This window comes from Pollicipes pollicipes, unplaced genomic scaffold, assembly GCF_011947565.3.
Source record: "Pollicipes pollicipes isolate AB1234 unplaced genomic scaffold, Ppol_2.1 Scaffold_3447;HRSCAF=4054_pilon_pilon_pilon, whole genome shotgun sequence".
In the NCBI taxonomy this organism is placed as follows: Eukaryota; Metazoa; Arthropoda; class Thecostraca; order Pollicipedomorpha; family Pollicipedidae; genus Pollicipes; species Pollicipes pollicipes.
Genome location: NW_023596297.1, coordinates 26955699 through 26966557, shown reverse-complemented (window position 1 = coordinate 26966557; position 10859 = coordinate 26955699).

The window sequence follows — 10859 nt, the reverse complement described above, 5'->3', positions numbered from 1 at the left end:
AGTTATTTATCACACTTGTAAGTTGTTCAGCGCATTTGCGAGGAACATTTTACCTTAAGATAAGACCATGCTGTTATCCTTGTCCCTCGTCTAATAGCCAGGAGGAAGGGAGATAGCTGCATTAATGTTTCGGCTATATGTCTTTATCGAAGCAAATATGAATAGAAACCTAAAAGTTTAAAGATACCTGCCGATCCCACTCGATTTGTCAGAGTTTTGCTTGAAACAGCGAGCCACAGTTTTTTACAAGTCACCAACATTCGTGGGATTAAACAAGGGGCAATTGCCAGCCATAAGTATGGCACATTGTACATTTGACTGATCGCCGGCTTATGATTAAAATGGCCTAGCTTATTTTCCTGTCTAGATTGTCCTGTGCTCTGTATGCGACTTTCAGCGCTCAAAGAGGTGATTCTCAGCTGCTCATGTTTTTGTTAGATGCTGAGATGATCCTCTTTTAGAGCTCAAAATCACATGCAGAGCACAGGACCATCCAGACAAGAACATGGGGGAATCCATTCTTATAAGAAGTCGGCAATCAGACCGTCACGCACAGACCTAATCGTGGTCGGTTATGCGAATGTGATTAATGTGTTAATGTGCGATGCGTGCTGGCTTGAAATCGTTTACATGCGTGAATGATGCCTGATGTGTCATGCACAACGCCCTGTTTTTATTGAAATAGTTTGCATGCATATATGATGCGTGACGCGTGATGCCTGTTACTTGACATCCTTGAATGCGTGAGTGGTGCGTGATGCATGATGCCTGTTTAGTTGAATTCGTTTGCATGTACACGTGTTTGTCGTGCATTTTTATCCTTAGTTAGATATACACTGGATCATATTAGTGGCTGGCAATTGCTTCTTGTTTAATTCCCTGCATGTTGGTGACCTGTAAAACTGTCACTCTCTGTCTCAAACAAAACCCCAAAAATCGAGTGGGATTTGCAGGCAATTTCGAATTTTAGAGTTAATTTCATATTCGTTTTGATCAAGGCATATAGTCGAAATATTCATGCATCTATCTGTTCTCACTGCTGGTTATATGACGGGGAATAAGGCTAACAGCACTGACTTATCTCCATTACACTTGTGACAAGCCACTCCTGTGTATATTGGTGGACATGATGAAAATGCATGCAATCTGTGGCATGCTGCATGCTTCTTCTTTCCAGCTGATTGTCCTGCTGTACCTGGTCGCCGCCCTCCGCTACCACCTTCACCGTGTACGTGGTTACGGCCGTGGAGGATACGGACAGATACTACAGCAATACTTCAGGCATGCATTTAATAGCTGCCACCGCCGTGGTCTTAGGAACTACAACAGGGGATTTGGGAATAGCTTTGGCGGCTATGGCTTGGGTTTTGGTCGATATGGTTTGGGATGCGGAAGATTTGGATATTGATTTGGAGATAAGTGCATGAACGACTGATTTTGGACAGCCAACCTGAAGACGTAAGATAATCGCAATGTCTATTTTCGATGAGTATGTAACAGGATTTTGTACCAGGCATGAAGCTTTCCTTGATCCGTCTATTATCAGAGTAACATGTCTAATGACTCCGTACCTGTGCGTGTTATACATTGTGTCCTTGTGCGCGTGCAAACTACTGAAGGTCGTTGCTTTGAGCTCTGTGTCATGCCTTCAGGTTTCAGGCGCAAAATGCATGAGGGAAACACTGCGATCAGACTGAGTGCTTGACGCATGGATTTCATCTTTTCGATGGGCGAGTTGGCTGCCTAGATATTGCTAATGCGTGAACACTATAACAGCAGGTATTGCTTGATTCTCGCCCCACCCAAAGAGCCCCACTGGAGCCAAAATCGGCTACGAACATGCATGTGCCTGGAATGCGAATATGTAGCCTTGCCATATTATGCGGGTAGCGGCAAATGCACGACCCTGTTAATCTGTCTATGGTATTTGTTGAAATCTTATCACGCAATTTTCTTTTTGAAATTTACACTTGCGTGGGAGCCGGCAGTCAATAGTGTCTTTCTTCGTGGTCTATACTGCTTGACTCGGCCAGAATCTGCTGCCCGATCGTGACGTCATCGTGGGTTACGTTTGGCGAACCCCCAAGACGGCCTCACCAGGGACCTCTGTCTTTGATAGGTGGGTTTTGCATCTTTGCAGCGCACGGCTTGACAGATACATAAGGCGGCAAACAATTCAGGTGTGCTTTCTATATCACATCTTCGGGTCTTATCTGTTTCCTACAAATACGGAGGTAGCGATAGGTATTGCTCATGAAGTACTAAAAACTGAGATACGCGCTTCTGTTGTTCTTGAAAATGTTGGCCACTTATAATCAGTCCTGTTATCATCCAGCCAGCCTTCCAGCGATTCACTGAAAAGCGGACGTGGATGTCGTACCGACTACTAACGGCCAGTTGCGAACTTCACCCATGTGATCTAGGTCTACCTAATGCTGTTGACATTTTGAGGTCCAGATTCTGGTCTAGTCCCTGGCCTAATCTGGTATCATTTTCTCTGTCTTCACCCTCTTAGAATGGAATGCCGAGACCCTCCGTGCGCAAGTTCGGACGTGATTTTCAACGTCCCTTGTCGTGTTTCCATCCGCATGAAAAGCAGACATAGTCATGTGTTATTATCTCGCATAAATGAACGATTTATTCTCATGATTGGTGCCAACAAAATGTGTATTCCGGCGCGCGACGAGAGAAGTGTCATCAGATTCCAGCTATCTACCAAGCGGATCCTAAAGCTACGCAAATGAAAACACTCTTTGGGGGCCCACGCGAAAAAGTCACCTGATGCATTGTATTTCATTTTACGAGTCTAGCAGGAAGAGGTGCACTGATGTGCCATTCACACTCAACCTTGAAAGCGACGACGCTTGAATGCTTGCTGACTTTTGTTTGGCCTGGTAAGCCTGGCAGTTTTAATGTTATGCCGGATGAGTTGTGCATATGTTTTGCTTTGAGTGACCGTGCTGGAAGGATTGCCATAATTGTCAGAAAGCTAAACAAGTTTTGGTGTAAATAAACGAGGTTAATATTGCTGTGTAGTTTCACGACAACATTTCTTGACCTAGATCAGAGCATGTTTGTAGGCCGTTTTCGGAAAGATGGCGTCGGGCCGCTCCTCGGTCAACCACTGGCACACCCACAGGTTGAACAACGTTGGCATTGCGCACTGCTTTCTAGATGGTACGTTCATCAACACCGCTTACTTGGTATCAAGTCGTTTCCCTCCTCCGACTGCCGAAGCCTGACATGAAGTCCCAATGACGACTCCTTACTGATGCATTCGTGGCATTTCCACCATAGCTTGTGGCCAACCACGTACGGTGCTCCACGCTCAGGCCAGTGTGATTGCCCGTCTTCGTCTTTGCTGCAATGCGCTGGCCTAGTGTCGCTGCGGCCTTGGGTCGTCGAGATGGTTTTCGCCTGACTTTGGGTCGACGAGGTCGACGGTTGACCTGGTTTCGACCCTTGTCGTTCAACTTTTGACGTATTAGTGGAGGCAAAGGGGCCGCCAAAGTCGACGCGCCCATAAGACCCAAACATCACCATCATCGTACGATGCAAACGGTCTGGAGTAGGTTACATGGTTTTATGGCAAACCGGGCATGAGGCAACCTCACCGCGGGCATTAACGATGCGCCTTTCACGGCGATGATTGCCGTCTGAGAGAGAGAGTATCAAATACACTTCATTTTCACACAGAAACGCTAAATCGCGGGTGAAGCCATGCTATCCTAAGTGAATGCTAGCAACGGAAGCAGCAGACACCGAATATAGCCACTGTGGTCACATCACACGACGAGCCTCTGTGGTTAGCGCCATAGGGGATAGACCAAAACCATAGTATGACGCTTCGTGGAATTTGCGGGATTATAGTGTAATGTTTGCATATCTTTTTCTCTAAACGGAATGCACCAAGCTTTTGCGGCGCTTAATACACGAGCATTTAGACAGATTGGTGTGTTGTGAACATTATCGAACACATACGTTTCAAAAAGCAAGGCAAATGAAATGTATTTCCAGGGGTGAAAAGTACCTCTTCTGTCACTGACAGCATTTGAAACCGTCTGACTTGTCACGTGGGGTCAACTCTTTCAGGAACTGTTGCAATGTATCTCTAAATGCAATAAACCACGAAAAGCGAAGACAAACTAAGTGCAATGCGGCATAACCATCCAGCATTTTCGTTTCGGGAGTTCATTTGCACCGATACTTTATGTGCTGACCATCAAGCACTGAATGAAGGTTGATACTAACCTAGCGTAATTATCAGATAAAGGCACGCCTAACATAACCAGGCTAAAGGCATGTAGTTTCCTCTTCAGTAGAGGGCGGGATTGTGCCTTCTAACCAGGGATGCAGTTTCCTATTTTAGTTATCATCTTCATCCATTATTTTTCATTTATTACAACTTGGGGATTAAGCCCCCAAACCTGATTTTGAGGAACTACACCCCCGCTACCAGCTGCGAAGAATTGTGTCAAATCTTGAGAGAAAACTGTTTGAAATGCATTTCTGAGATGGGCTCAGTCATTTTTTCTGCACCCTCCCCCTTCCCCTTCCATCCCTCACCGCTGTGCATTTTGTAAAAGTGCATTGTAAAAGTATGGCCCTACACTTACCTATAGCATGGTTCTTCAAGCACCTGAAACAATATCACTTTTGTTTTCGTGGCGTCATCGTACAATCAGCTGAAAGCGTTGGCGACTTTCGTTATCTTGGCCGAATCACGGCAGGTATAGAGCTCTCTCTTCCTAACATGATCCCAATTATTTAGAGCAAAACCCATACAATATTGGTATCAGCAGATCCAAACAACATTTTTGAACCCATCTAGCACCTTTATTTAACTTAAGATGCAATACGATGACAACCAAAACCGTTTTGTTGCATGCCTGACCAACGATCAGTACGCTAAGTCTCAGGCGCCACAGGCAATGCGAGAGACCTACACCAGCGATGCTCGGCCTCTTACCTTAAAGCTGCTGTTTCTCTCAGTAGCAGGAATCCCCGGATGAATACTTGACATGTGTCGCTCCAACGGCCTCCGTTCCTCTGAAGCTACAGCTCAGGTATCCACGACCAACAATACTTGATCGGCAGAGCTTTTTAACGCCATTACGTTTAAAAAAACTGATGATTAGCTACGTCGTTCTAGCCAGTCAGCTTCTCACAACATGAATACAACCATAAATAGCCCACAGCCTTGCACTGAACCAAACGCATTACCGCGCGACGAGCAATCAGGCCCATCTGTCTGAAATGACACGATGCTTTAAAACGCTGCGAAGCAAAATGATCACGTTCGTATTTGTACAAACTGAGCATTTGTCCCACATGTTTCAGCTGAAAGAAAGCTAGGGCTGGTTGGGCTAGAGACAGGTGGTAGTTACCACACGCCTATTGAAACAAGGCATTCCGATTAGAGCTTGGGTGTGAGTCGTGACAACCTGTCTTTGTTCACACACTTGGACAAATCTTTCCTGCGATGGAGCTGCAGTTCTAGTGACTGCCAGTGCAGCGCTGCACAGATTCCAACATGATCTGATCACACGATGATCATGATCTGGACCTGTGATCTGATACACCCGTGACCGTGCGTACTCCCAAGAGCGATTGTCTTCGTTATGAATGCTAAACGTACAAACAGGGTTCGGTCGGGGTGATTTCCCACACCCGGTGACGGCCATGCTGCTCGCCAGCGGCGCCTAGCATGTCTTTGCCATGACTGGAGGTGGATCGCAAGTCGAGAGGTTTGTGCAAAGCTAACTAAAAATGAAAAACCGCCTTTATTTGTATTGACACGTTTCAGCGGCACCATCATTAGCATGTTCGTTATACGCTATCTTGCACTGGAAGCACAATGTTCACCGATCGGTACAAAATTACAGCGTAAGCAAGTTGAAGCCTACATCTGAAATGAAACACCTAACTGTCATCTGCCGCCATGCTATGCCGCCCTGCAGAAGTGAAAGGCGGCGGCGAACGGTTGCTGTCGACTGGACGCCGATGCGGGTTGGGGTTCTTCTGCGGTCTGGAGCAGTACCGCAAAGCAAGGTCAAGGTCAAGGAACTCGTGCCAGTGGCAGTGCAGGTCACCAACGAAAACCAGGCCAGTGCAGTCATTGTGCAGGTAGGAGTAAGCAATACAGGGCAGGAGAAAAACGAGGAGGTAATGGAGGATTTCAGGACTCCTTTGGCCACTCTACGGCATAGCGAAGGTAGGAAGATAGTAACAGGCATTTTGCCTAGGCTCGGAGCACACACTGAGTGCAGTTCCAGGGCGCTGGCAGTCAACTCTAAAGTAGAGAACTTTGTGACAAGCTTGGCCTCATGTTTGTAAATGACTGGGAGAGGCCTCCAGAGGGAGAGGGAGAACTCCAGAGGCCTGCATCAGTGGGATGGGCTCCATTTCTCTGAGAAAGATGGTCAAGTCCCGAGTGGGGTGTATGAACATATTCTTCAGGAAAACTGGCTTTTCGGGATGGGAGATTGAACATAAAAAAACATAGAGAATGATAATTCGTACTTGCGGAACAGTGGGCCAAAAAGAAGTGTAGGAAAACTTAGGTGCTGCTATGCAAATGCAAGAGGTATGAGGAACAGGTTTGGCGAGCTCCATGCTCACATGCTGGTGGAAAAGTTAGACCTGGCACCTAGCAATGAGTCTGGGATCAGTAAGCACATTTTTGGGGACAGTTTACAGGAACTTGAAGCACATGGGTGTCATATTTTACTATTCACAAAAATCCAGAAAGAAGGTGGAATACTAGCTTATGTAAGGCAGAATAGAAAACGTGAAGTTGTAGACAATATGGAAGAAGGCGATAGTGTAGAATCCCTTTGGATTGATTTGATTATGCCGAAGGGCAACAAAGTACCGTGCCTAAACTTTCTATAGGCTTCCAAATAGCCGTCAGAATTAGGACACAAATATGTGTGAAGAAATCAGCAGAGTTGTGAGCGGAAATGTGTGGTGCTGGGAGATTTCAACATTCCACGCTGAAGTGTAGATTTTGACTGATTGTCAAATAAGCACCTTCTTAAATGAGCCGTGATCTCAAGTGTCAGCTAGGAGAATCTCATGCACTGAATGCGGACCACCTGAGACAGGGCACTCCTCTGTTTCGACCAGAGATCACAACACCGAGCAGTCGGCTCCGTATCGGTCTGAGCTCTGGGACGCCATTTTTCCACGCAGAGGCTCGGTCGGGCCCGCAAATGGTCGGGCCCTTGGAACAGTGCCGGGCTCCTGTGTCTTTCAAGGGTCCACAGTGTCTAATAGGGTATTCTGTGTCAACAAGGGGCCTCGAGTCAGTCATGGGAATATCTGGGTAATAGGGACGGGGATGGGACGCCGAATGATTAAGGGTCTCTTGCGTTGGTCGTGGTCACATGACAATAAAAGAAAGTATGAGAGCTTGTGATAATTGTTCACATTGAGGCAGTGGAATGATACTGTGCCAGTCAGGGATCCCAGCACCGAACGGTGGACGCTCCAACCCATTGGCCCGTTAAGGGCATGGGCCCGTTAAGCCGGAGTGGAGTCTATGTGTCAATTATCGTACCACCTGCGGCGATCAGGGATGTTGTCACGTCAGTGCGGGTTCCTGCATCGATCCGGGGTCAACTGCGGTCCGCTTAGGTCTGGCGAACTCCCGCGTCAGGGAGGGGACCAATGTGGTACGATGTGTCCTTCTGAGGGCTTCCGGGTCGGGCAGGGGATCCCGCCCGTGTCACAAAAATGGCAGCCGGAAGAAACCCCGCGGTGGGGCGGAATGGTCCTTCAGCCCTTGACCGGAAACAGAAACAAGGAGTGTCATTGGTGCTGGATCAAGTCGGTCGTCAAAAACGAACGAGGTCATCCCATGTTTGCCTAAAAATGTTTACTCTTTTGCAGAATCGACGAGATAACCAAATCATCAAAAGGTTTGGACCTGCGCATCCGCATTCTCAGAAGCAAGGACAGCGATGGCCTAGGTTGAAGTTTCCGTAAAACCGAATGCATTAGCCACTGCAATTCCTATCAGGCGGCGGGTGCCGTGCGTCGAAGAGCGACCGTCATGGAATAATGTTTCATGCCTTTAAAAAACGTTTATACCATTCAAAGATTAGGTTCTGCACATCCTTTTTACAACTTTTAACTTGTCTCTAGACAGATAAACAGCCACAGCAACACGAAAAATAGAGATTGTACCTTTACTCCTCCGTTTTATCACCAGATTCCAGCGCCGCTTTGCGGTGCTATAAAGGCCAATCCGTTCGATTCATCAATCTGAAATCGCAGACCTGAAATGTACTCCCGGACACCTTCTAAATGTACGGTTTGATTTCCTAAGCGTGTAAATGTTCTGCTTTTAAATGCGTCATCATTTTCATCTACTCGTTGGCAGCAGCTTAGTATTGGCCGCAGGACCGGCGCTGCGCGGCACGGGAAGACTGCAATGTCTGGTATCGAGGTATTTGGTGCCAAGGTTTGCTCGCAAAAATCTTCAACGTGCGTATTCTTGGTGCTAAGCGCCCATGCTCAACAATGTGTTCTATGACTTGTATCACTTATCAATTCTAGCTGAATATTGAACGTTTCCAGACAAACGTGGCTCGGCCATGTTGATACAAACTGTTCCCCCATTTCGATCCGCATCTGCGCGACCCTTAATATTTCTGAACAGCCCAGCTAGAAATTCTTACAAAGCTTCTGGGCTCTATTTGCTTAGAGAGAGTCTTCTGGACCATTGCAAAATGAAGAGTTTTGGTATTTTTTCATGCAGTCGTTTCAGACATGATTTCTTCAGTTGATCAACTATAAAATTCAGGCGGAATTGATCTCGTGGTAGCTTCTGGCTTCTATTTCGGTTATGGTGGGTGAAGATAACAATATCAAAAAAGCATGCTCTTATTAACAGCTGAGCCATGTTCTGCGATTTATTAAGAGGGGGGGGGGGGGAAGGCCTTTTAATACTATGCGTCTCTTTGTCAATCCTGTGCCTCTCCCTTGCAAGGCTCTGGTTGCGTGCCTGGTCTGGACCAAAGGGGAGATCACGCGCCTTTGAACCCCCCTCCTCGGCTTTCCTCCGTCTTCAACTTACGATCGGCCGTCTCGGATCCGAAAAGCCCATTTCCAGATAAGAAACACCCATTGACTTATCTCCGATCAGGAAAGGACCACGGTGCACTCAGAAAGGCCCGTGTTCGATTTCACCGCTAAATAAATAGCCTCACTAAAATAAAGCGGTTTTTGTTCAAGGGCCCTTCGTTAAGTCTTTGCCCCACCCCCCATTCTAAATTCGGACACGCCGCCCCTGATTACGCTTCTAACTGGGGTCACAAACAATGCAGCTTTGCACGCAGGTAGTCGTACCAGAAGCTTTAGTGTAATAGCGACCCGTAGGTGGCAGCATCATGCAGTCGTTAGTGTTTGACGGCCCACAGGTGGCCGGATCGTACGATGGGGCTTGGGTCAGGAGTACCGGCTCCACGGGACCCGACCTGTGCCAGGCCGGCTACATGTTCTGATCAGTTCGTCGTGTTTCATGATCTGCTCAGCGTTAACGTAACGGCCCGTGCTACTGTCAAACGACCAGATTAGGCACTGGGGCTGCGGAAGCCCGCTGCAAAGTGTTCGCCAGCGGTTGCTCACACCCTGGGGTGGGCTCCCACACGGAAACTTCGCCTGTCGCAAGCGCTTCCTCAACATAGAAGAGTCAGCGTACCGCCGACGAGCAGCATATGGCCGGCACCAGTGGGGGCGGGCCGCCAGACGAGCAAATATGAGTAAGATACTTGAGCTGAGGAACGGGAAGTGTGGCACAGAGGGTTAAGCAAGAAAAAGTCCTCTACTCTGATGCCGCCACGTTGGAGGAGCTGCGTTGCGGAGGTCCAAATGTGGCATAACAAAGTTGCGCAGTAAAACCAGAAAGGAGATTCCGACACTTTTTAGCAGGCAATCACAACAAATCTCTCACGATCAGGTTGCAAAGTAGGTCATAAAAAGACATCAGCCCGCTGCTCTTACGGACCATCCCAGGCTGTTAACGGCGTGGTGGGTGCATGTGAAGAAGATATGGGTGGGTAGTATGAGACTGAAACTCTCATTCGCTCGAAAGATAATAGCTTAAAAGAGAGAAGCCCACCTTTGACGCGTATTTTGAAAAGGTATTCTGGTGAAACTTCACGACCAGTTACGTCTAATAAACGCACCGGGTGGTTCATCGCAGCACCATCCAAGTAGCATGAGGACATCAATTCGTATCCTTTTCGAGTCCAAGCTATGCTGTCAACGCCTTGTCACAACGCTACACGACTTCCTTTCTTGGAAGCCGTAAACTGTAGCCCTAGCCCGCAACAACTGCACTTGTCGCGACCGCCGTCGCCATGACGTCGGCATAATCTGCCGAGGGCCGTCAGCTGTTATGGATAAGAAGTACCTCTTTTGAGTTCTTTCAACCCGCGTATTGCTGACTTGCAAAATTAAAGGTAGTACATCTAATGTTAGGCATGAATTATGTCAGCAAAACGGAACGTTTTTGATTGGCACAGCGGGCGGTGGAAGCCATTCACTGAGAGGAACCATTGATTGAAGTTTGACCTGCGTCGCTCTTTCCCAAGAAAGAGAGAGAGAGAGAGAGAGAGAGAGAGAGAGAGAGAGAAGAGAGATAGAGAAGAGAGGAGAGAGCGATGAGAGAGAGAGAGAGAGAGAGAGAGAGGGGGAGAGGGAGAGAGTTACTATTCATTTAGTCACTTATCATCAACAACGGCACTTAAATCTCTCGTCATTTGTCTTAAATACTTTTAAATAATACAAGGATATCATTGTTACAGCACTCATTTAAGTCTTGCTTGTTAATGTCTATAGAACGATAAATT